Here is a 24797-nt window from a genome sequence, read left to right on the forward strand (position 1 = left end):
GTATTTTTTGCTTGCTTAACAAGATGTCCTAGGCAATACAATTTAAAATCATCACATGGGCAGTCTACTTTAATCCAAATGTAAACTCATCTGAAAAAACAAAGAAAAGTATAAAATTGATCATTCATAATAATAAGACCTCTAAAAAACTATGCAAGTGAAGGGAAATATGAAAATTAAGAAATTAATTAAAAATTTTTAGAGATTGTATCAGAACTGAAGGTGAACTCTAAGACCAGCCTTCCTGTGTAACCTTTCTCTCACCTTGCCCTCCGTTCTCATTTTTTCCTTCTTTGAACAGCTTTTTCTGCCCAGAACTCTCATGTTTAAGCCTGCACTAAATTGTCTTTATTATACCAACTATTCCTAAAATTCCCTTCAGCAATCGAAGCCATGAATCTTGGTTTGGTTTGAATGGAGGTCTCTAAAACTCAGGAGAACTCCTCAGGCTCCTAAGGATGATCATGTGGCAGTTGTGACTCCTGAAGTTTCTGGGTGTTCCTGGTAAGATCCTTCTTGAAGCAATGTTAGTGAGTTTCCCATTTGTTGTTTATATGATGTACCATGCTAAGCACTTTGGATTCCTTTGCTTCTATTTTTCTGGCCAGAGACCCACGTAAAAATTCCATAGACTCAAAAGCCATATTTTGAGGCCTATACTGCTTTGGTCAGAGGGACATAAAGGACAGTTTTTGCTCCTTGCCCTCCTAGGTCGACTAAGCTCCAGGGGACTATGAGCATCTCTCAAAATGTCCTGTAACTGTGGCGTGTCACCTGTCTTCTTGATGAAGGAGGCCATAGAGGCTCCACCAAATGCACTAGAACCAGTGTCCAGTCTACAAAGAGGAGGATCAACACGGAGGAAACATTTCCTCCATGCTTCCAAGTGAACCCAGCCACGGTCAAGCAGGACTTTTGACTTAGTTTCACATAGATGGAACTGGTAAAAGAAAGGAGCCAGGGGCTCCACCTAAGCCCATGTGACCCCTGAGGAACAGATCCTCAAATGACCTTAGGAGTAAAAATAAATTGGTTTATCCTGGCCAACTGTATGGTCTTAAACACCCAAAAGAAAAGTATAACCAAAAATTAAAGGGATCAATATAATTCTTTAAGAGTCCATGTGTGTACCTAAAAGCTACGTAACAAGAAACAATGCCAGACAGGAGATATCTTCCTTTGAGTTGTTGACCAAGGTGGCCCAAGAGACTCCCAGACAGTAACCCAGCATAGAACTGGGAAAATGAACAGCAGACTCCATCTGATCTAAAGGAATATTGGCAACTGCTTGCTGCTAGATGACTAACAGCTGACCTTCCTAAAACGAGGAACTCTAGATAGGCTGACTAGATTCAGCAGATGGACAAGCACTGGGCAACAGCTAGGGGCACCAACAACACAGTGGACAGTAACAGGGATTACAAAGTATATGGGCTCCAGTGGAGGGGGGCAGCTATGGGAGGCTGCTATTTGGGATGCGGGTATATGGATGAGTAAGATTGTTTGGGATGTTCTGTGTGAAATACACACAAAAAAAATCAACAAAAAAATTAGTTATATTTGAGGAAGAAGCATAAAACTTTGCTTTATGTTAATTAGTAGAGGTGAAACACATTACCATTGAAATCTACCTGATGACTTTAATCAGATACATAGAGATCAGAGACACATGTACACACATCTAAGTGTTAGTAGCATTAAAAATGAGTTTTTCTGTATGAAACAGTATATTTTAAAATGAAATGGAGATTTTTTTAAAGGTTAAAACTTCATTCAATTTTATGTCTTATACGATTCATACTGAGTTCAATATTGTATAACTGTATTAAGTCAACTGTGAACCTAAAAATTTACAGCCACTTTTGAAAGAGATGCATCTTTGCTCTGGAAATTGTTATTGAACATGTTAATGCTGTAATGAGATGCTTCTTCTAATCATGTGGTTATTAAATAAATAATTTTCAAAAATCCCATAGACTCATCCATAATCTGATACCTGGGTTGGATAAAATAGTGTGGCTTTTTCTGGGGTTCGCCCTAAGAGCTGATCCCCACAGCCGCCAAAGCCAGTCTCTTGTCTCCAAGAGAACAGCCTGGGACAAAATGAGCTACTTACAACATGTGCCTTTAAACTATTTATTCTTAACCTGGCGTCCTAACGTTTCCTTTAGTGTCCTTCCCATCACTTAGGCTAACAGCTTAGAGGAGGGAACTCTGCTGGTTTGATATGTAAAGGCATCTCCCCCAGTAGGAAATATTAAATATGGGTCTATTCTTTCAAACCCTGTAAATCTTAGAGCTTGTTTTATGATAAGGAATTCTAATCTTTTAATCTCACCACACCCCCGTAAGACTTGTGTTTATGGAAAGGCTGTGGTGCCTTTCTGATCCTGCCTAGGGCACTGCAGCTCCTCCATTTGAGTTGTTTTTTCTTTTTCTTTTTTTAGTCTGGGAATTCAAAATTAACATCCTTGCCCACGAGCTTCTTATACACACCGGAGGAACTTTCAACGTTGTGCTCCACGTTGTTCCGCTGTGCTTTGTCTAAATGAACCTTATTAACGAGCTGGCTTGCCAACCAGTTTCACACGGGTCCTCTTGCCCACAATTTGGCTTGGGAAGACCAAGTCCTCAAGAATGGCGTCCTGCACAACAGTCAGGGTGCGGCTTCTGGGACGCTTTTGCTTATTTTTCGTCAGGCTTTTTCGAGTTGGCTTGGGCAGGCTCCTCCCCTAAGCAATGAAGACTAGTGCTTCTCACTGAACTTTCCAGTTCACGTGCTAGAGGAACTTAGATTTTCTGGAAAGATTTTGGTTGAGGAACTGGGACGAAAAATATGATAGCTTTCCATCCACCAACCACCAACTTCAATTTCCTTGGCTGCGGTGATGTTGAGTCCGGAAGCTGCAGCCTTGAGGTCCGAGTTCATCTTGACCTGGAGCATGGCATCAGAGATGCGGGCTTCTCCCTCTGGGCTTCACGATCTTGGCACTGGGGCTGAGCATGTTCGTCCTTACAGAGCACCGGCTTAGAAAGAGCCGAGCTGATCCTTTTAAACTGAATCTGGCTGAACTTGCAATGCACTCCTATGCAAAAGTAAAATCTGCCTTACCAAATTAATTTTGCTTTTGTCCATGAGTTCTTTGTGCAGTATTGACAGGGTCCTTGAGTCTCGGATTTTATTTATAACACCCCTCAGTAATTTAACTCTTGAAAAGAGAAAGAGACACTACCCTAAGTCTGCATGGCAAAGTTCGCCTTTCTTTTAGGTCACCAGGCCTTTCAACATCTTAAAGAGCTAAAGATAGTTTTCTACCTTCCCACTTTGGGTGAACCTAAATTTCATGTAATGTGTGTTTATGGGAATTTTTTTCACGTGTTATTTGTGTCAAAACAATTTTTTAACAAGCTGTAGCCATTTCGATTTTTTTCATTCTTTTTCAAATTCTGTGCTTAAATTATTAGTTAATTTTATTTTTGGTATGCCTGATTAAAATACATATGCACAGGCTTATAAATGCGTTTTGCTAGTATATTAACAGGCACAATAAATAAATACTATCTTATAAAACTGAGTATTCTAAACATTTAAAAACCCATTATAATATCTTTAGGTCTATGAAATGTTTCACAAAACCTATAAATACTAATTGTTTATACAAAATGGTATTCATTAAAATCAGTAAGCTATAAATTTTAATATTATATACAAAGATTTTGATTAGGCTTTCCTTCCAAAACCAGGTTCTAAATAAACCAATTAATACTAATTAAAATTGTATTTCAATTGTGCAATAGTCAAAGGTAACAAAATCATTTTTCTGTCAAAATATTCTTAATATAAAACTATTAAATGTAAGGTTTTATTAAAACTAGACTACATATAAAACAATGAATATATATGTTTTCTAAAGACCTTTGTGTTAAGTTTTCTTTTCATAATGAAAAGTACAGGAGATATATCCTCAGCAAAGAGTAATTACAAAGTCGTGGTTATTAATCTCTTATATTTTATTGCATATGTATTTACTGTGACATGAACTAATGTTTTTGTTTGTGTTTTTTTAGTTTACTTGGTATCAAACTGGCTTATAAGTAAGTTCTCATGTAAAATAAAATTGTTAAATTAGCCCTACTCCCTTTTGGCTCACAGTAAAACTAAAAGGGAAGTTTCCCAACTCCAACAGGCTGTGTTAACCTGGCCATATGTTCAGTATGCCAGTTGAGAATATTAAATCAATGTGACAGCTTCAGAAACTGCCACTTACTCAGCCCACCTTCAGTCTCAAAATAGCCATTTCCTTGCCCACCTCTGTTTCTGACCTAACATCCTATGATTGACAGATTAAAAAAAAACTTTTTGTAAGGTAGTTCCTAACAGACCACCAGGTCCCACCAATCAAAAAGATAAGAATGTCATCAGATAGCATCTGAGAACTTTAGTAAAAACACCCTGCTTTGCCGTGGCCAGCCTACTGAATGCATCCACCAATGTACTTGAACAATTTTGACTTTCTTTGTTCTGTTACTATAAAAACTCCATAAAATTGCTTCCATGGAATTTGGGATTCCCGGGCCATGGTCACTCATATTTGGCTCCAGAATAAACTATCTCTTATCCCCTTTGAGGTGAGAGTTGTGCTTTTTTGTTGATAATATCTGTATCATATTGAGGAACTTCTCTCTTGCCCATGATTTTGATAGGTTTTGTTATGAATAACTGTTACATTTTCTCCATTTTTTTTTCTGCATTGAGATGGTCTTGAGAAGTTTTTGCCTTTAACATGCTAATGTGACTTATTAGATTGCCTTTGTTTAAAATATTACCACAACCTTTCTTTCCTGGAACAGCCTTCACTTGGAATGCTTCATTCAACATTTATATGAATTTATATGATGAATTTGCTTACAATTTTTTCATATTGTACCTATCTTCAGAAGGGATATTGGGCTATAACTTTCTTGTAATTAAATTATATGGTCTTAGTATCAGGATTATGAAGACTTCATAAAACTTCATTAAAACGTTTGTTCTTGTTGAGAAAGCCTTTTTTGATGAGATTAATAATTTTCTTCACTGAATTTTGAATGAAATCTATCAGTGAAACCATGGGGCCTAGATGCTATTCTAGAAGAGGGTTCTAATTGCCATTTAATTTCTTTAAGAGATGTTCTGCTCTGTTATTGCTCTATGCTGGAAAGTTTTATGGTGTCTTGCTGAACCTAGATCTTCAGACTAGCCTTTTGCAGAGCCCATTCTAGATCAACTTATGCCTTTGATTTAACTTATTCAATAATTTTCATCTCCTGATAGGTTAAATCAACAGTATAATCAACAAGATTTTCCATGACTTTCTTTCTCTCGCAAATACCACCTGACCACTATCACAAAGGTTCTGTTACCTGATTGCTATCGTCTTTCAATTCTTCAAAGTAGCACGTTTCTCTGTATTCTGTCTTTGGGGTTAATGGAATAGGAAGGGTTAATGGGGAATGAGATAAGTAGGCAGGATAGAAGAGGGTGTATGAATAACTAACACTAAAGGCCTTTTGAAAAAGTCATATGACTTTTACTGCAGAAGCTTCCTAAAATATATACATATACATATATAAAAAGAGTTTAAATGGACTTACCCTGTAATGAAGGGTCAGTGCCCCTATCAGACATCACAGGCTAGCAACTAAAAAGCCTAATGTTAGGAATGGACTGCCTCTTTAGGAGTTTTTGGCCTAGAGTGTGGGGGGACATAGACCCACACACAATACTGGCTATGCCATTGCTCTTGGCTACCCAGAACTTGATGGTAAGACTTTATTGATGCTCACTATATACCTGAGTTGTAGAACATGAAGAAATCATGCTGGTACTTGTAGGAATTACTTAAAATATGGACAGTCTGGGCTACAAACTTTTACTTCACCTTGCACCAAAAAGCTACCCTTTATAATGTAAACAAGCTCACTGAGCCATGTGCCCCTCTTGTGATTTAGGCATAAGACCTTAATCCCTCAGGACCCCCCCCCCTTTGCCCTCCACCCAAGAGACTGAATGAATGTGAGGGTGCTTGATTAACATATCAGAGCACTGAAAGCAGAGAGACAGAGACAGAGAGAGAGAGACTCAGTGAAAGCAGTGAGAATAGGCAGAGAAAGAAGTCTGGTGTGTGTGTGTGTGTGTGTGTGTGTGTGTGTGTGTGTGTGCAGAGAGAGAGGTGTTGTGTGTGTGTGTGTGTGTGTGTGTGTGTGTGTGTGTGTGTGTGTGGTATTTTAGGCCTAGGGATCAAAGGGCATGATTCTCTGATGAGATGAGGGTAGATCCTAGCTTAGACTTCCTCAATAGATGCTGGAGATGCTGCTGTTTTAATAAAGACATAAGTGATGCCCAACTTGTGAGCACAGTTCTGAGCGACATCAAAAGGAACAAGGAGTTCTTAGAGTCTCGGTTCACCCTTGGCCATAAAACTAAAGGCTAATAGTCAGGCTGATTCTTTATTCAGGTATAACTGCAATGTTCCTTGTTAATGCCACAGGCTAGCTTTCATAGTGCTAGAAGGTACTATGTATACTACTAGAAGAAAAAAGTGATCATGAGTCTTACCCAGCAGTGAACCCTCTGAGCTATAACAACTGGCTTGGAAGAATGGGTCCGCTGATACACTAATGACATGAATGTTATAGGAATAACAAATGACTTTGTGAATCAATTTAAGGCTCACTTCACAAGATGGAGCCTATACCTGGCATTGTTAACAAGACCAAGAATCTTTAGCTAGACAGGTCACAAACTGCAGAGAGAACCTACTACTATTTTTCTGCTAAATGGACATAGTATTAAACCACTCCTAATGACTTATCATTATACCCATAAATCATCTCCCACCAGAGAAGCTTCTTTATATAGCAGATAGTGATTAACACAGAGACCCTCACTAGTCAATATGCAGAGATTAAGAGACAGCACAGTGCTCATACCTAATGGGGTATCTATATCACATCCCTCCCCCAAAATCTCAGGGATCATCTCAAAAAAGGGAACAGAAAGATTTTATGAGCCAGAGGTGGTGGACGACCACAAGGAAACAGTGTCTTCCAGACACAAGAGGGAAGTTGAACATATGAATACACAGCATGCACAAGACCTACACAAGCAGAAGCCAGATGAAAACTGAGCACAGGGCGGTGGGCATGAAGAGCCTGCGCCAGCTGTGGAAATACTGGCAAATGATAGCTGTAGGGAGAGGGAGAGTCCAGAGGATGGACCCCACACCCAGGGGTATTTGGGGAACATAATTTAGATTCAATTGGCCTTTAAAAAGTTAGAGAACTTGAACTGGAGTGGGAGTGGGTAGGGAGATGAAGGGATATCTGAGAGGAGATGGGGAAGGAGTCTAAATATGATCAAAATACATTATTTGAAATTTTCAAAGAATCAATAAAGTATAATGCAAAAACAATGGCATGTTTCCTTACATACTCATGGACTCTTCCCTTTCCAAGAGCGGGTGGATCTTAACTCCCCTCATCTTGAGACTTCATTTCATACTTCACAATTGAAATGCTATCCGCCCTCAGGGACGTGGGAACAGCCTGCAGAACTCTAAGGCAGGAGCTTTTCTCCTCTGCCTCCACAGCGCCTCAGTGAATTTCTCTCCCAGCTTCTAGGGCGGTTTGTAACAGTCGTCTCACAGGGTAACGGCTATCTCCCCACTAGACTAAAATCTCAGTGAAGACTGGAAACACTTCAGGCTGTTTACGACAGTAATTTGGGACATAGCCCAATAACTGGCAAATGGGGCTTCATTATTTATGCAGTGAATAACTGAGGGAATGAACGTAATGTGGGTTTGGATGGACCTTTTTATCCTTCTTCCCCCAGCATCGTCTCCTACTGCTTACTGTGCTGAGTTCGTTTTAACATTTCAGCAGAGTATGATGACGTCATCTTGTCCTCACTTCATCCATATACTTAATGTTCTCACATCACAAATGATGTGATTTTGGACTTGGCCATTCACCGCCTTAATAATTTTACTTTCTAATTCAAATCTAGAACAAATAATGTTACTTTTCCCTGCTAATAATATGTGACAGTGCTTTCTAAATCATAAAATGTCACAAAAAGTTTGGAAGTTGCTAATGATAGCAATCTTTATTATTATGGAATCGGGACTATTTACATTGGAAGTATGCATTTAAACCTTAAGTACTAATTCAAAGTATATGTACATATGCTATAGGAAACAAAAATACTTTAAAATATTTATTATTTGTTTATGTGTGTGTGTGTGTGTGTGTGTGCTATGCATGCATGTAAGTGTGGCTATGCCCACTGTATGTGCATGAGCAGAACAGAAAGTTAGACATCCCCCTTTGCTCTCTGCCTTGATGCCTTGAGACAGTGTCTCTCAATGACCTAAAAGTTTTTGCTATTTCCGTTAAACAGGCTGGCTTGTGAGTTCACAGGATCCACCTATCTTTCTCTTCTAATGTTGGGGTTAGAGGGACGTACAGCAATGCCAGTTTTGTACGTGGGTGCTGAGGATTTGAACTTATGTCCTCATGCTTGCAGAGCAAGTGCAGTGAGCCATCTCCCCAGCCCCAGGGAAAAAATATTCTAAAACTTAGGAAAAACTACTAGATGAAAATGTTTCTGTTTTCTCTAGAGTAAAAGCCCTGTGCTGGACAGCTTTTGTTGTCAACTTGACACACCCGGCTAGAGGGAGCCTCAATTGGGGAACTGTCTCCATTGGACTGGCCTGTGGCCATGTCTGTGGGGTATTTTCTTGGTTGTTGAGTGATGTGGGAGGGCCCAGCCCACTGTGGGTGGTGGCACCCCGGCAGGTTGTTCTGTATTGTATAAGAAAGTAGACTGAGCAGGGACTAGGGGAGCAAGCCAGTAAGCATCATTCCTCCATGGCCTGTGCTCCAGCTCCTGCCTCCAGATTGATCAGGATATTTTGTCACAGAAATTAAAAGCAAACTAGAACAAGTGGGTTATATTTACCACATAGGGAAAAATGACTTAAATAAAGAGGAAAAAGCAGCAACGTTATTTGGATTATTATACCTGGGCCATTAGTTTCTACCACTATTCTGCTGTTTTCATGAGCTATACAACCTCCCAGTATTTCTTCATTAAATCCTGATCAGTGTCCTGAGGAATCTCCCCATCACAGGACGATTAAATCTTGAATTATGGCACAGGTTCCTATCCTTAGAGAGAAGGGCAAGAGATTATGTTTCCCACATTAGTCCTTCCAAATCTTGGAGTTCTTAAGAGATGCCAGGAAATGAAGAGACACAAAGTGCAGGATCTAGAAGGTGATTCAGAGATGAACAGAGATGAAACCTAACGGTTTCACCAGGAACAAGCAGCTTTAACCATGCAGAAACTTCTTAATGATAACTAGAAATAATTTCAGATGCCATTAGCAACATTACATATTCATGAACTTATGCTTATTTGCTCTTTGTATAAAACATACTTAGATATTAACAAAATACCTAAATTGTTTTTGCCCTCTTGGATGTCAACATAAACACCATCACATATATTTAACTAAGCAGAAAAAAAGGTAGTTTACAAAATATAAAATGTGGTAAACTTGTCTTTCTCCTCCGGCTCTCTCCATCATCAACGGAACCTTGCTCATCCTCATTTTCAACATATTTGGAATAAACAGTTCTTAAGCTCAGCTAACTCAACAGCAAGATTCACTAAGATTTTGAACAAGAACATGAGGAGAGAAGTAAAAATTTTTTTTTAAAAATCTGCACATTTATCTGGAAAGAGGCAAACACTGGCGACAGAACACATTTTATATGTTGAGTTCTGTCTTCTAATTATAAATGTAGAATTTCAAAATAAAGGAACACAGAGACTTGATAGTGTCCCCACAGAGCAGGCAGGCAGGTTTCCAGGAGACTGTGAAGGGACATTTCCTTTACTGAAGTCATCCCAATTCTGGTCTGCCCTTCAATTATACAGGCTCAGAAAAATAATATGCCAGATCTGGAGAGAAGTCCATTTTAGAGACTGATACATAAACTTATCAATTAATTCATCGACAATAGAAATAGTAGGTATTCAGGATCACATGACTGGAGTATCCTGTGTCTTATCAACAGACCCTCATTAGATGTGAAAGCATAGTCATAGAGATGCTAGGCGAATACAGAATTAGAGGCAAGAAGATTGCCTGAGTGCTTTGCATATGCAATACCTTCAGGGCAGAATAATTCCCCTTCTGTGGCCCTACTTCCTAAAGGAATCTGTTTGTGAACTTGATCGATCTACTGTCTACCACTTTCCTGAAATCTATGGAGGCTTTCCTATTTTCAAGGAGTCAGTTATAAAACTGGCAGGAATTGACCAAACTATGAGACTAACTTTAAACAGCTCTACTTTGAGAATAATACACACACACACACTCGCACACACACTCGCTCACTCACACGCCCAGGCACTCACGCACACACACTTCTTGATCTAAGTATACCACAGAACTGACATACACAACGCAAGTAGTGGCTTCATCCCTTTCTGTCATTGAGCCACCCTTCTGCCGGAGCGCTAGGACTAAACTCACTCCATTCTGTTCTGCAATTCCCAGCCCAGTCTTTGGAGAATCTTTGAAATTCACTCACTGCTTAACATAATAAGTATATGGAAGAACATAATTTTCTAAATGTGTGCTCGTTATTAAGGAAAAATGAGGGTTTGAGTGAATCATAGAACCAGTCTGTAGATGTAGGGGTGTGGAGGGAAAAGGGAAAAGAGGCCGTGGATGTGAAGTGTTGACGGAAGACACTGGGACATAAAAGATCTGCTTTCATTACTTAAAACGTTTGCCCATGAACAAGAACATAAGTCATGAACAAGATTCCTTGAAAAGCGGAGAGTCTTCACAGAATTCAGTGTTCGCTCTCTAGCTTTAGGTTTCAGGAAAGAGTCCTGGAAAGTAACCTTTCCCCAACTATTTTTCCCTCCTCTCCTACTTCTCTGTAAATCCCGGGAATGTTCTGATATTGAGACAAAGGAAATAGTAAACAAAAGAAATCAGGAGTTGAGAAGCAAGACAAAAAGAAGGTACTCTTTAGGCTTAAAAGTTGAACTGTTACCTTGGTAAATTCTCCTTTCAGAAGAATGAAAAGAAATCAGAATAACCAAGACTAAGCATAAATGTCCCTACTTTTGAAGGAAAAAAATATTGGCAAACATAAATCTTAGTTTAAAGAATTTTGCTAAATTAAATAACAGAAACCAAGAGAGAACATTTTGTACTAATTATACAACAAAATATGTGCAGTTATCTTAAAACAAAAGAAAATCTAAGAACTTGGCTCTAAATTCAATACCAGAAAGTGATACAAATTTAAAAGTTGAAGCTGTCAAATTACTGCAGACTAAACAGATTCTATTTTGCCCAGTGAGATTTAAGTACAACTAAAGATTCATTTCCTTATTTTTATTCTTTTTAAAGAAGTAATGCAACGGATTTTTCTCAAGTAGTTTAAGAAGCTAGGTATGAGCAATATATATGTATGTATATGTGTGTATATATATATATATATACATATACATATGTACTATGAATTCTCATGCTTCTTAAGTTGAGCTGTGCTGGGAAGACAGACGTTTCTGTCTCCAAATTGTCCTATGAAAATGGACCCATCATTTATGGGTGCAATGAGAAACAGGTCAGAGCTTGACTTCCAGTCCAGTAATATCTATGCAAGTAGGAGTAGCTTGTTTAACTTGCATCACAAAGGCTTCAATGCCAGTCATAGCAGTGGTAGAGCAAAAACTACTCTCATGAATCCAGCTTTTCCAACTGGATACAGATTTACAATTGCCTATATATTCAAGAATTTTTGTTGGTGGTTTTCAGATTTGAATTGTAAAACATTGCACGCTAGTCTGTATTAACAGAAGAACAGGATCCACAAACAAGAGAGAACAGGCAACATCTGCTTTTCTGGATATGGGTTATCTCACAAAAATACGTTTTCAAGTTCCATCCATTTACCTGCAAATTTCATGAATTCATTTTTCTTTAGAGCTGAATAGAATTCCATTGTGTACATATGCATCACATTTTCATTACTCATCTAGTAGTTCAGGGACACTTAGGTTGTTTCCATGTCCCAGCTATTGTAAATAGAGGGGCAGTGAACATGACTGAGCAAGTATCTCTGTAGTAGTATCCAGCCCTCTGGGCATATGTCAAGGAGTGGTAGAGATGGGTTATATAGAAGATCTCTTTTTAACTGTTTGAGAATTCTCCAGACTTATTTCCACAGTGACTGCACCAATTTGGAATCCCACTAGCATTAAATGAAGGCTCCCCTTTACCCACATCTGTTCCAGCATTTGTTGTCAGTCATTTTCTTGATCTTAGTCATTCTGATTGTGGTAAGATGAAATATTTTCTTAACTTTTTATATCATTTTTATTTTATGAGTGTTTAGCCTGCATGCCCGTAAGTGCGCCATGCGCATGCATTTCTCACAGTCCAGAAGAACATCAGTTCTCCTGGAACTGGAGTTATATATAGTTGTTAGCTGCCATGTGGGGTGTTGGGAACTAAACCCAGGTCCACTGCAAGAGCAGCCAGTGCTATTAATCACTGAGCCATCGCTCCAGCCCTGCAAGATGGAATCTTAAAGCATTTTTAATTTTCATTTTCCTAATGAGTATATTCATGCCCAGAAAATGCATATTTCATGATCACCAGGTGGTAATTAGAAGTCGAGTATCTGCCTAGTAAGGGCAATGCACCTCTGGTATAAGGTAATTTTTTTAACCTCCTTTTATAAAGTATGTGTGTATACCTGCAGAAGTTTCTATAAAGATAGATTTTCATATGGCATTTTATAAAGACCTTTAGTGTTACTCATCCCTCCCTGTACTCCCTCCTGTGCCCCACCCTCCCATTCCTCACCTCATTTAAGCCTTCCTACTCTGTTAATCCAGTTTCCCCCTTTATATCACTGCTTTCTATCTCTCTCCCTTAAAGCTCCTTCTGTGGTCATTTACTAATTTCCTGATCTTTCTAGATTTTCCAATTTAAATATGTTCATTTAAGATTTTAAAGTTAGATATCACAGCCGAGCAAAGTAAAAACCCAATACGAGGAATGGACTCCCTCTCTTGAAGCTGTTGACCAGGGGTGCCCTAGATCACCAAACAGCACTGGCCATTGCCCCTGCTCTTAGCTACCCACCAAAACTTGACAGTACAACCCTATTGATGAAGACACCGCAAACATGAACTGTAGAACAAACAAGGAGAAATAAAAGTGGTACTGACTTCAAAGCCTCATCTCTATGGGCTAGCTGGAAGGTGCTATGCATGCCATCAGAAGAGATAATCATCAGCCTTACCCACCAGGGAATCCTGTGAGCTACAACTGACCTGGCAAGATATGCCCACTGTGCAATAGTGACACATATTTTATGGACTAACAAACTGTTACTTTCTAATTGGATTTAAGGTTCACTTCATAAGACAGAGGCCATACCTGACACTGATATCGGGCCTATGAAACTGAGGCTAGACAGGTCACAGGCCATAAGGTAGAGACTAATACTATTATTCTGATAAATACAGAATTAAACTGATTCCTGATGACTAATACCTATAAATTAATGCATCTCTCAACTCTCACCAAAGAAGCTACTTTATGCAGCAGCTGAAGATTAACCCAGAGTCCCACAACATGCCAACGTGTAGAGAATAAGAGTCTTCAGAGTGCGTAACCTGAATAACCTGAATAGGACATCTATATCAAACTTCTTCGGCCTTCCAAGACTCAGGGATCATTAAGGAAGAGGAGGCAGGAAGATTGTAAGAGCCACAAGGAAATGGAGTTTTCCAGAAGTTATTCATATGAACTCACAGGCAGTGGTGACAGCATGCACAAGTTCCACTTAACCTCAAGACGGACAAAATCCTAGCATACACATGTGGAAGGGGTAAGAACCTCCAACACTCCCTGACAAATTATTGGCAGTTGATGACTGCTAGGAAGGGAGAGTCATCTCTTTTAATGGTGGGACTCTTGGTAGGTTAACCAGGTTCCAATGCATGGAACCACACCAAAGAGTATTTGGGGACACAAATTTAACTCTATAGTGATATATATATGTGTGTGTGTGTGTACTAATATATATAATAATTAGTAAAGGTACAGATAGAGGAGGGGATCTAAATATGATTAAAATACATTGTATTTAATTTGCAAAAATTCAGTGAAAAAAAGAAGTATCTGCCACCGTTTTCACAAACACAAGAAGCTATTCTCCATCCAAATTCATCGTGGCCTTCATTTTTAACTAAATACAGCTTCTTATTAGTAAGACTGGATTCCTGACGAGATTCCAGATTCCCCCTGAACACTGACGAAAGGAGATAACTAAGACAGTGACACTTTTATGGAAGACTTGGAGAAGATATAGATGTTGTCATTTCCCATTTTCATTATCCAACAACATTTCCGTTTCATTGTCATGACACAAGGCCATGAAAAACACATTGTTTTCCTGAACGATTGCAACAGTGTCTTAGGAGCTGTTCCATTTATTCTTGGTAAATGCATTTAGTATTCACAGAATTGCTTTTATTCGTTACATAGTTCTATAACATTTTAAATGGATATAATTTTATAAATCCTGCCTGAAGGACATTGTATGGTGACAATAATTACCATAAATCAAAGCATATCATGTAAAAATTCTTAGGCAACTTTGAGAACTGAAGCCTCTTCCACTCCACTGATATTACTACAGAGGGATCTGCAGAGTATCATTGTGAAATCATCTCAAAGGACAATGATTTTTCTACAGTTATAGATTTATCGTCAAACACATTTGTTTACAATGAACTTGTAAAATTGGGGTTAATTTGTAATATAATAATTGAAAAATACTTCCAGACTGTTAATATTCTTACAGTTAATATATTACATGTGACAATTATTTTTGACCTTTACTGTATAACAAGAACTATGTTTTAAAAGTACTTTGCTTTATCTCAGGGCTTTTCTTTTCTTAACAACCCTGTTGACATTGGGGAAAATATTTTGTTGCAAAGACTTTCCTGTGAATCATTACTGGTTTCTGCCTCCAACCTACCACTCTCTGCCCTTGGCACCAATCAGAAATGCACCCTCACACTGTCACATGTCCCCTTTTAGCAAAATTGCCTCCTTGGATAACCACTGTTTTCTCATTGAAGTCTCAATAGTCCCATGAAGCAATGGAGTACTGTCCCCATTTTCTAGATGAAATGACAGAACCTTGAGGAGTACAGTAATTTACCCAATGTCATACACATAGAAATGGAAATCAAATCTGTTATGTATTCAAATATTTAATCACTGAAGGGTGCTACCTCATTTGAAGACTCAGATGACTGTAAGATCACATTCTATGTACTCATGGAAATTTCCATGGCCTCAATAGATGGCAAGCATTTTTCCTTTGAAAAATCACAGAGATCTTTTCCCTGAAGAGCTTTTGAATTATGCTGTAGCCATAAAGGCTATGAAATTTGCAATGACTTATACGCAATGACTTTTGTTACACTGTCATTGTGAAGACATGAATTCTACTCCACCACTCTGGGATGCAGGTCAAGAGTGAGGACACATGCCGGTCTCGGGCACAATGATAATACAATGATTCCCGAATGTGTTTTGCTCAGATTGACATAGATCATGTCATTTAGTCTGTTCTCACCTTCTTCACAGTACTTTTAAGTGCATAATTACCATAATAAAGCCTACAATATGTTGCTTTAACATTGGAGTTGACAGCAGGCAGAAATTGGGGGAACCTTATAGAATCTGCTGATAAAAGCTAGAAGGCACAATAAGAAATATTTTTGGAACCAAAAGAAAAAAATTTCATGGTTATTTACTAACAAAATATTTAGCAACATAATTGCCTGTCCTGGTATTGAAAATAAACTGCGTCATATGCCCTTGGATGTCCTGGGGGAACAGGGAAGATTTGGGGACATAAAATATATGAAATACAAGCAAAACTGTCCTAAAATTCTTAACAGGAAGGTAAAAAATTATATATATATATGTGTGTGTGTGTGTGTGTGTGTGTGTGTGTATAATACATTTGTTGAATCGCTACATTTGGAGGTAGAGAAACGGAGTGAAAGAAAAATTAGGAGATAAGAGAAGAGGACTCAAATAGACTAAGGATGATAATAGGGCTTGGGGCTGTGGCTCAATGGTATAGTACTTATCTAATATGTGATGAGGCCCGCAAGTTCAATTCCCAGCCCTATAAACAACAACAACAACAACAGTAAACTAAATTTTTAAGTATGATAAAGATTAAAATAAGTCTTTTATACAGTGTCAACTGAAAGTTAAGGTCAAATTTTCCTGCCCATACAACTTGACCACAGTTGCTTAACAGTTTATTACAGGGTACTAAATAACTACAACAGAGAAAATAGAATGCAAATTCAGTCTCACTAGTGAATATTTCAGAAGTGAAAACAAAATATTGGGTGTAACTCTGTCTCTTAGTGCCTAGGGTCTCTGACTATAAAATATTATTCAGATGTTTAACAATTATTTGTCTAGTCACAATAGAATCACTAGCATAAATCAATTTCTCTATGTTTGGACAAAGAAATAGCTACCTCTTTAACTCTGGATGAAAATTTAATTGTGTTATATTTATCAACAACTGTTATTTTTATTTCTAACCAACTATCTCCCTGGGAAGTATTCAAGGGTAACCTTCTTGCATTAGGCACAGATTTATCAATTAAACTTAGAAATAACATCATAAAGATTTCTTCTAATAGAAAAAAATCAATGTAGAATACTCCTGACTCAGGTGTTCAAGTGTTACATGATAAAGATACAAACTGATACTTATGAATTTCTCTATAGATTAACCTCTTTATTCCACAAATATTTCAGGGGACTAATAAGTGATATAGTTGACAAGCTACGAAAATATATAGACCTCTAGAATCAGAGGAAAAAGTCCAATATAGAATAAATGTAACAAATTGTGAATAAATAGTTAATGAATGCTGCACAGTTATGAAATGGAGCTTGATTCTGGGTTTCAAGCTAAAGTGCAAACCGAACCACATGATGAATGATTCTCTTTGGCAGTAAGAATAAAAATATATCAATTGCGATTATTATTCATGTCATGGATTCTAAAATAATAGCCATGGACTAGCAAGATGGCTCAGTGGGTGAAGGCACTTGCCACTAAGCTGATGATGTGAATTTAATCCCCAAAACCCACATGATGGAATGAGAGAATTAATTCCTGCAAATTGTCCTCTGAATTTCACATGCATGTCATAGCCGGTGCACACACACACAATAAAACAACCAAACAACTGTCAAAACAAACAATCGCTAGTATTCTTTTCCTTCTCCTGCATGAGATTGCCCAGTTTGCTGAGTTGCTGTGTTGGATGTGGTTGTTTCTTTTCTGGGTCCGCTTTGTTTCCCTCTTCTTTTTTTGAAATATACACATCCATGAAGATTTGTGGAAGATGTTATACTTTTATCTTCTTCCCTCACAGATTCCATTAAGAATTTTTTGCAGTTCTGGCTTGATTATTATGAATTGCTTTAATTATGTTTGTCTTGACATATCCTTATTGCTCTATCAGTTTTGAAAGATAACATTGATGGGTGTAGCGTCCTTGGTCACAGTTATTTACTTTCAGAGTGTGAAATGTTTCATTCCATGCTTTCACTATTGGTAGGAGTGTAAATTAATACAACCATGTGGAAATCAGTTTGCAGGTTCCTCAAAAAATTAAAACTAGAGCTACCATACTACCTAGCTATTTCACTCCTGGGCATATACCCAGAGAACTTGATACCCTACCATAGAAATACTTCCACACTCACGTCTATTGCTTCTCTATTGAAATGGAATGAACCTAGACAACCATCAACAGATGGATAGATAATGAGAATCTTGTACATAGATAAAATAGACTATCGTCAGCTCTAAATTAAAAATGAAATAAGAAAGTTTGCAGGAAGGTGGGTGGACTTAGAATGTATAATGTTAATTAAGCTAGGTCACCCAATCTCATAAAGAAAAAAACCATCATATTCTTCCTCATGTGTGGACCTTAGCCTATACAATGTATATGTAATAAATGTACCTGTGGATACAGTACAATATTTAGACTGGTGATTATGAAAGGGTAATGGTAGATGATGAGGAAGGGCAGTATGCAGGTGAACAGATGAGCTATGAAACAGGATAATTGTTTTACAAGTTTTAGCTGTCATGTACTTTTCTTTTTTATGTGTGTGGTGAATACGTCCATAAAAATGTAACCGAGGGCTGGGCTTGGTGGCACATGCCTTTAATCCCAGTACTTGGGAGGCAAAGACAGAGGCAAAGATCTCTGTGAGACCGAGGCCAGTCTGGTCTCCATAGTGATTTCCAGGCCAGCTGGGGCTACAGGGAGACACTCTCCAAACAAATATTTGCCCAGTCCAAGCTCTGTACACCTCAACACGTCTTCGTTTAAGGTTTAAGGTTTGAGTGTCTCTGTTAATCTTGCCGTAGGGTGTTCGTATTTATGAGTTCATTGCAAAGTGATTTTTCTATTTTAAAAAGCCAAAAAAAAAACGCTTAAAATAAAAATATTCCTTGGGGAATTCTAAGAACATCACAATCAATATTTTCTAATTAATGCCCATGGAAACACTTTTCTTTAATATGCTTCTTTAGGTTCAGTGATGAGAATCTACTGCCAAATCTCAGCACAGTCACGGCATTATATTAGACCAGGAAAAGACATCTTTAGATAGAACTCTACAATTCTGTCCCTACTAGAATGTTTGTTCTTCAAGAAAAAAAAAATTCTTCTAGTACATCCGCTTAGTGCCGTACAGGTATAACACTTACAGCTCATGGTTTCATACAGTTGCCTGGTTCTGTTACCTAAGAGAATGTTTGAGGAAAGAGTCCTGGTTATATAAAGAAATCAAGCTGTTGCCTTTCGTACGTTTGTGTAGAGTAACTGTAGGAAACAGTTTCATTGTGACATGCGTAAGCATGCGCGTGGTGTGCTCTGATCATGCTCACCTTCTTCAGGACTCTTCCTCATCCCATCTTCATCCCCCCACCCGTTCCCTTTCTCTTAATCCTCTTTATTTTCATTTCCACTTTTTTTACCCCAGGTTCCATACATGAGAAAAAAGGTTCAATACCTGGCTTTGTGATGCTAACTCATTAACTTCATATAAAAATTCCATCTGTTTCCAACAAACCTGATTCCACAATTCTTTATGACTGAATAAACTCCACTATCTATGTGTGCCATAATTTCCTTAGCTGTTCATCTCTTGATTGGTACCTAAAATGATTCCACCGCTTATAATGCTAAGTATGTAATGCTAAGTATGAGTGTGTAGGCAAGGCTAATAATAAGCTGGCTTTTGGTACTTGTCAGTATATACCAAGAAGTGGGACAGTTAAAGTATATACATGTTCTATACCTAATTTTTGAAGACTCTCCATAATGATTTCCATATAGTAAGAATTAATTTATGTTCCCACCAACAAAGCATAAAGCTTCCTTTTCCTTCATTTCCTTACAAAGATTTGTTATACTTGTGTTCTTAATAATAGCCATTCTGGGGGCTGGAGAGATGGCTCAGTGCTTAAGAACACTGGCTGTTCTTGCAGAAGACTGGGTTCGAATCCCAGCACCCACATGGCAGCTAACAACTGTCTGTAACTCCAGTCCCAGGGGATCCGACAGCCTCTCTGACCTCCAAGGGCATTGCACAACATGGGTGCACTTACCTACATGCAGGCAATACATGCATACACATAAAATAAAAATAATAATAAAAAAATAGCCACTCTAACTAAGATGGTATCTCCAAGTATTTCTGATTTGTGTTTCTTCTCTGATTGATAAAAGATGCTGAATATTTTTCAAGTATTTCCTGGCCATTTTCATTTCTTTGATTAAGTGGCGTCTTTTCAACTCATTTGCCCCTTTATTGAATGCATTATTTGCTCTTTTGGTGTTTAATTTTTTGAGTTCTTTATGGATTATGGATATTACTTCCCTATTGAAAGAATTCTTGTAGATTTTATTCTACTCAGTACGCTTTCTCTTCACGACGTTGATTTCTCTTGTGCAGAAATTTTTATTTATTTATTTTTATTATTTATTTTTATTTATTTTATTTATTTTTTATTTTTATTGAATCGTGCGGTGACAGAGCTCAGGTCTTCATGCTTGCACAGCGAGCACGTTATTGACTGAGCCATCTCCTTAGCTCAGTTCTCTACCTGTAACGCCCCATAATCCACCCACAGGATTTAACCGATTCTATATGTTCAAGCCTATTGAGTCAAGTTTGTGTACGAAACTGTTTTTCTTTTTTTTTTTTAAGAACATCCCAAATCATCTCATTCGACTATACACCCACTTCCCAGATGGTACCCTCCCATAGCCTCCCTCCCCCCACTAGATCCCTTATACTCTGATATCCCTGCTACTGTCTGCTGTGTTTTACTGGAGCATCTAATCCACTGGTCTAACTATCTGCTTTTATGCCAGTACCTTGCAAGACTTGTAACTAACACTCAGTACTAGAGTTTGAAATCAAATATTGTGATACCTCCAGGAATACTCCCAATCGGGATTACTTTGGCTATCTGTGATCTTTGACATTTTTATATTAATTTTCAGATCTCCGCTTCTATTTCTGAGGAGAATGTCATTTGAATTTGATGGGGATTACAGAGCCTGTAGATAATTTTTGCTACTACAGCCATTTTAACAATTCTGTCAACCCATGAACATGGGAAGCCCTCTGTGCTGCATAGCTTTAGTGTCAACTTGACACACCTGGGTTGAGGGAGCTTCAACTGGGGAATTGCTTCCATTGGACTGGCCTGTGGCCATGTCTGTGGGGCATTTTCTTGATTGTTGAGTGATGTGGGAAGGCCCAGCCCACTGTGGGTGGTGTCACCCCTGAGCAGGTGGGCCTGTGTTGAATAAGAGAGCAAGCTGAGCGGGGGCCAGGGGAGCAAGCCAGTAAGCAGCATTCCTCCATGGCCTGTGCTCCAGCTCCTGCCTCTAGCTTCCTGCCTTGAGTTCCTATCTTGGGCTCCCAGATGAACTGTGACCTGGGATATGTAAGCTAAATAAACCCTTTCCTCCCCAAGTTGGTAATGGTCAGAGTATTTTGTCATAGCAATGAAGAAACAAACTAGGACACCCTCCTATCTCATAGCATCTTCTTAAATTTCTTTTTTAGGTGTTTTATTATTTACATTGTGGGAATTTTTCCTCTTCCGCCTGGACTAATGTGTTGTGTGGCAGGCAGTGAAAACAGCTGGGCTTCATACTTGACCGGCACCTCACTGGCCGAGCTGGTCTAGCTGGTCCACTCACAGGCTACCATGCTTCCAGAGACCAGGGCTGCAGGTCTGTACTAGAGACTTGCGCCTTAGACTGATTATAACGCCAACTTTTCTAGGAAGGACGAATGTGTAACATGTAAGAATGCCGTGAAGTTTTCTGACATTTTCCACTCTAATGAGTGCCTGGGCCAGTCTTCTCCTTGCTTACTTCTGAAGAGGAACTGACCAGCCTGGAGAAAGAGCGTCCTGGGAGAGACGGGATGATGAGCTATGCCAGGGAGCTCATCGGCAACATGTGGACCAACTTCTGTGTTGAAGATTCTCTTCAGTCTGAGGATTCTGACTTCCACGCAGTTGAAAACACAAGGAAGAAACCAAAAGAGCGGACGCCCACCGTTACAACACCTGTGCCCTTCCAAATGAGAGCTAGGTCAGAGATGGAAACGGGGCAGAGGCTGCTGAGGAAGGAAGGAAGACGACTTGGAGTGTGAGAAGTTCCGAGCCAACCCGGTTCCCGCGCACATCCTCCTGCCACTGTGCCAAGACATGCTCAAAAAGGACGAGGAGCCGTGGAGGGCCGCCAAGAAGAAGGAAACTCTTCTGGCTTCCCAGAGGCCATTTTCGTTTATCGAGAGGGAGGAACAGAAGCGTGCAGCCTGAGAAAAGCAGCTGAGAGATTTTTTTAAGGCCAAAAAGAAAACAAAGCAATTTAGAGCCAGACCTCTATCTCAGTCTATTTACGGGTCACCTACCAGGAACAAGTTAGAAGAGGAGGCATTCTATAGAAACATTAGGATGCCACCGACAGCCCAAAAAGTCTTACACAATTTGTCTCTGCCCTGTGGGCCAACACACAGACATTTCAGGAAGCCCAGAGGTCCTGGACAGACTGCAAAGTTGAGGTGTAAACACAAGTGCAGGTGCCAGAGTTCCGGTGATGAAGACCTCCCTGAGAGGAGAAAGGAGCCCTTCTCAGAACGCAGCTTTTTGAAACACTCAACAGTCCATAAACCGTTTGTCTTCATGAATCCTCCGGTGAATCTGCTAAAAGACAGAAAATCTTGGCAGACCTTAGAGCCGATGAAGAAAACTTAAAAGAAATTCGCTGGCCTCACCTCTCTCCAAGGTGGAAGTCACCGGTAGGAAGTGCTTGTGCAAAGCCCAGGCCTTGTCACTGCGTGCCTCCGATGCCTACCGCCTGTTCCCGAGGACAGCAGAGGCAGTTAGAAGAACCCTGTTCCCGAGGACAGAATAAGCAATTAGAAGAACGTGGAGGAAAGGTAAATGCTGGAAGAAGAGAGAAATCTGATCCTAAGCAGAAGCAAAGAATGAAGGAACTGTGGAAAATCCTTACAACTCGGGTTAAGGCTTATTCCTCACATCAGAGCTTAGCTCAGATGTGGAAATCCGAAGTCAGATATCTCAGAAAGCGTGGAAAGGAAAGGGTGAGAGAATGCCAACGAGAACCCAAAGACAGAGAGGAGAAGTTGAGAAAGGCCGCTGCTGTTTGACAGAGTCGCTCAGGTTGTATTTGTTGGAATTTGAAGCTGTGGCCTTTCTGTTTTTCAATATCTTTAGCTTCCATTTTCCCTGTGTTCCATGATTATTGAGACTCAGTGTTTCTGTGGCAGCTTCATCAACCAGCCAAGGAAGTGATTCTGCTTCTGGTCCGATAAGGGTAGCTCGGTAAAGAGCACGCGGCCAACACAGTACTTCTCAAATATTACTTTCACTTTTCTTTGTTTGGTTGTTTTTATTTTTCAGAAGCATTTCATTACAGCTTTAACATATTCAACAACAATTTCCAGAGCAAACATACATCTCTTTCAAAAGCAGCTATAAAATTTTTAGGTTCACAGTTGAATTAATACAGTTATACAATACTGAACTCAGTAAAAACCCTGTAAGACACAAAAATGAATGTTTTTAACCTTTGAAAAAGATCTCCATTTCATTTTAAAATATACTGTTTCTTACAGAAACACTCGTTGTTGTTGCTAATAACACTTAGATATAGGCACATGCATCTCTAATCTGTATGTATCTGATTATTACTAGTCATAGTTGGTTGCACTCAGATCCTTGGCACCTGTGTATGGATATAAAGTCATTGGGTAGATTTCAATGGTAATGTTTCACCTCTACTAATTAATATTATGTAAATTTCTATGCTTCCTCCTCAAATATAATTCATTTTTAAAATGTGTTAATTTTGTGTGTGTGTGTGTGTGTGTGTGTGTATCACACAGAACATCCCAAACCATCTTATTCATCTATACACCCACTTCCCAGATGGCACCCTCCCATAGCACCCCCCAATAGAGCCCTTGTACTCTGTTATCCCTGCTCCTGTTCACTGTGTTGTCGGCACCCCAGCCGATCTCCAGTACTTGTTCATCCCGTGCATCTAGTCAGCCTATCCAGAGGTCTCTGTTTTAGGAAGGTCAGCTGTTCCAAATCCTGTCTTTAGAATATCAGTTTCATGCCACTGCTGTACCAGTGGCCATGTTTTTGCAGGTCAGTCATTGTAGCTCACAGGATTCACAGCTGGGTAAGGCCGATGATTTTGTCCTCCAGTAACATGCATGGACCTCCCAACATTGTGAAAGCTAGCCAGAAGGGGTGAAGCTTTGAGGTGAGTACCAGCTTGATTTCTTCATGGTCTGTGACTCAGGTATACAATGTCTTCAGCAAATAGGTCTGCAGGGCAACCAAGAGCATTGACAGCAGCCTGTAATGTTTGGCTCCTATGGGACCTCACTGGCTAAGAACTTCAAAAGAGATTAGTCATTCCACACACTGGGCCTTTTATTTGTTAGCCTGAGGTGTCTAGTAGGGACATTGTCACCCCGTTATAGCTACATTTAAATATGTGTGTGTGTGTGTTTCTGGAAGTTTCTACATATTTTTTTTCAAAAAGTCTTACTGTTAGCTATCACTCCCTGTATTCCCTCCTCTACCCTGTCCCCCCCATCTTCTCTTTATGCAATTTCCTCCCATGAAATCGTCTCATGGCCCCTTACTGATTCTCTGACCTCTATGGGTATTCTAAATAAAATGTGTGTATCTAAAGATTAAAGGCTAACATCCAGAAATGAGAGAAAACATGTAACATTTGAGACTGTTTGTCATTCTGAACCTGGGTTACTTCACTCAGAATTTTTGTTTTCAGCTCCATTTAGTTATTTACAAACAGAAGGATAAATACACACAAGAAATCACAAGGAACAACTAAGCAATATCAGGTGGGTAATCCAAAGAGATCTGACAAAACATCACAAACATCAGCAAAATTACAAGACTTACTACACGCTTTCAAAAACAACTCTGCGAATGACACGCCCCCAATAAAGACACAGACAACAGAGTGGATTAGAAAACAG

The 24797-nt window shown here is 39.1% G+C and overlaps 2 pseudogenes; one reads left to right on the forward strand and one right to left on the reverse strand.

Moving 5' to 3' along the window:
* Nucleotides 1–2443: 2443 nt before the first annotated feature.
* LOC103730672 lies at nt 2444–3005 on the reverse strand (annotated as a pseudogene).
* Nucleotides 3006–18223: 15218 nt separating this feature from the next.
* On the forward strand, nt 18224–22959 carry LOC103730698 (annotated as a pseudogene).
* Nucleotides 22960–24797: the final 1838 nt, after the last annotated feature.

This window comes from Nannospalax galili, unplaced genomic scaffold (genome assembly GCF_000622305.1).
Source record: "Nannospalax galili isolate Female #2095 unplaced genomic scaffold, S.galili_v1.0 scaffold52, whole genome shotgun sequence".
Classification (NCBI taxonomy): Eukaryota; Metazoa; Chordata; class Mammalia; order Rodentia; family Spalacidae; genus Nannospalax; species Nannospalax galili.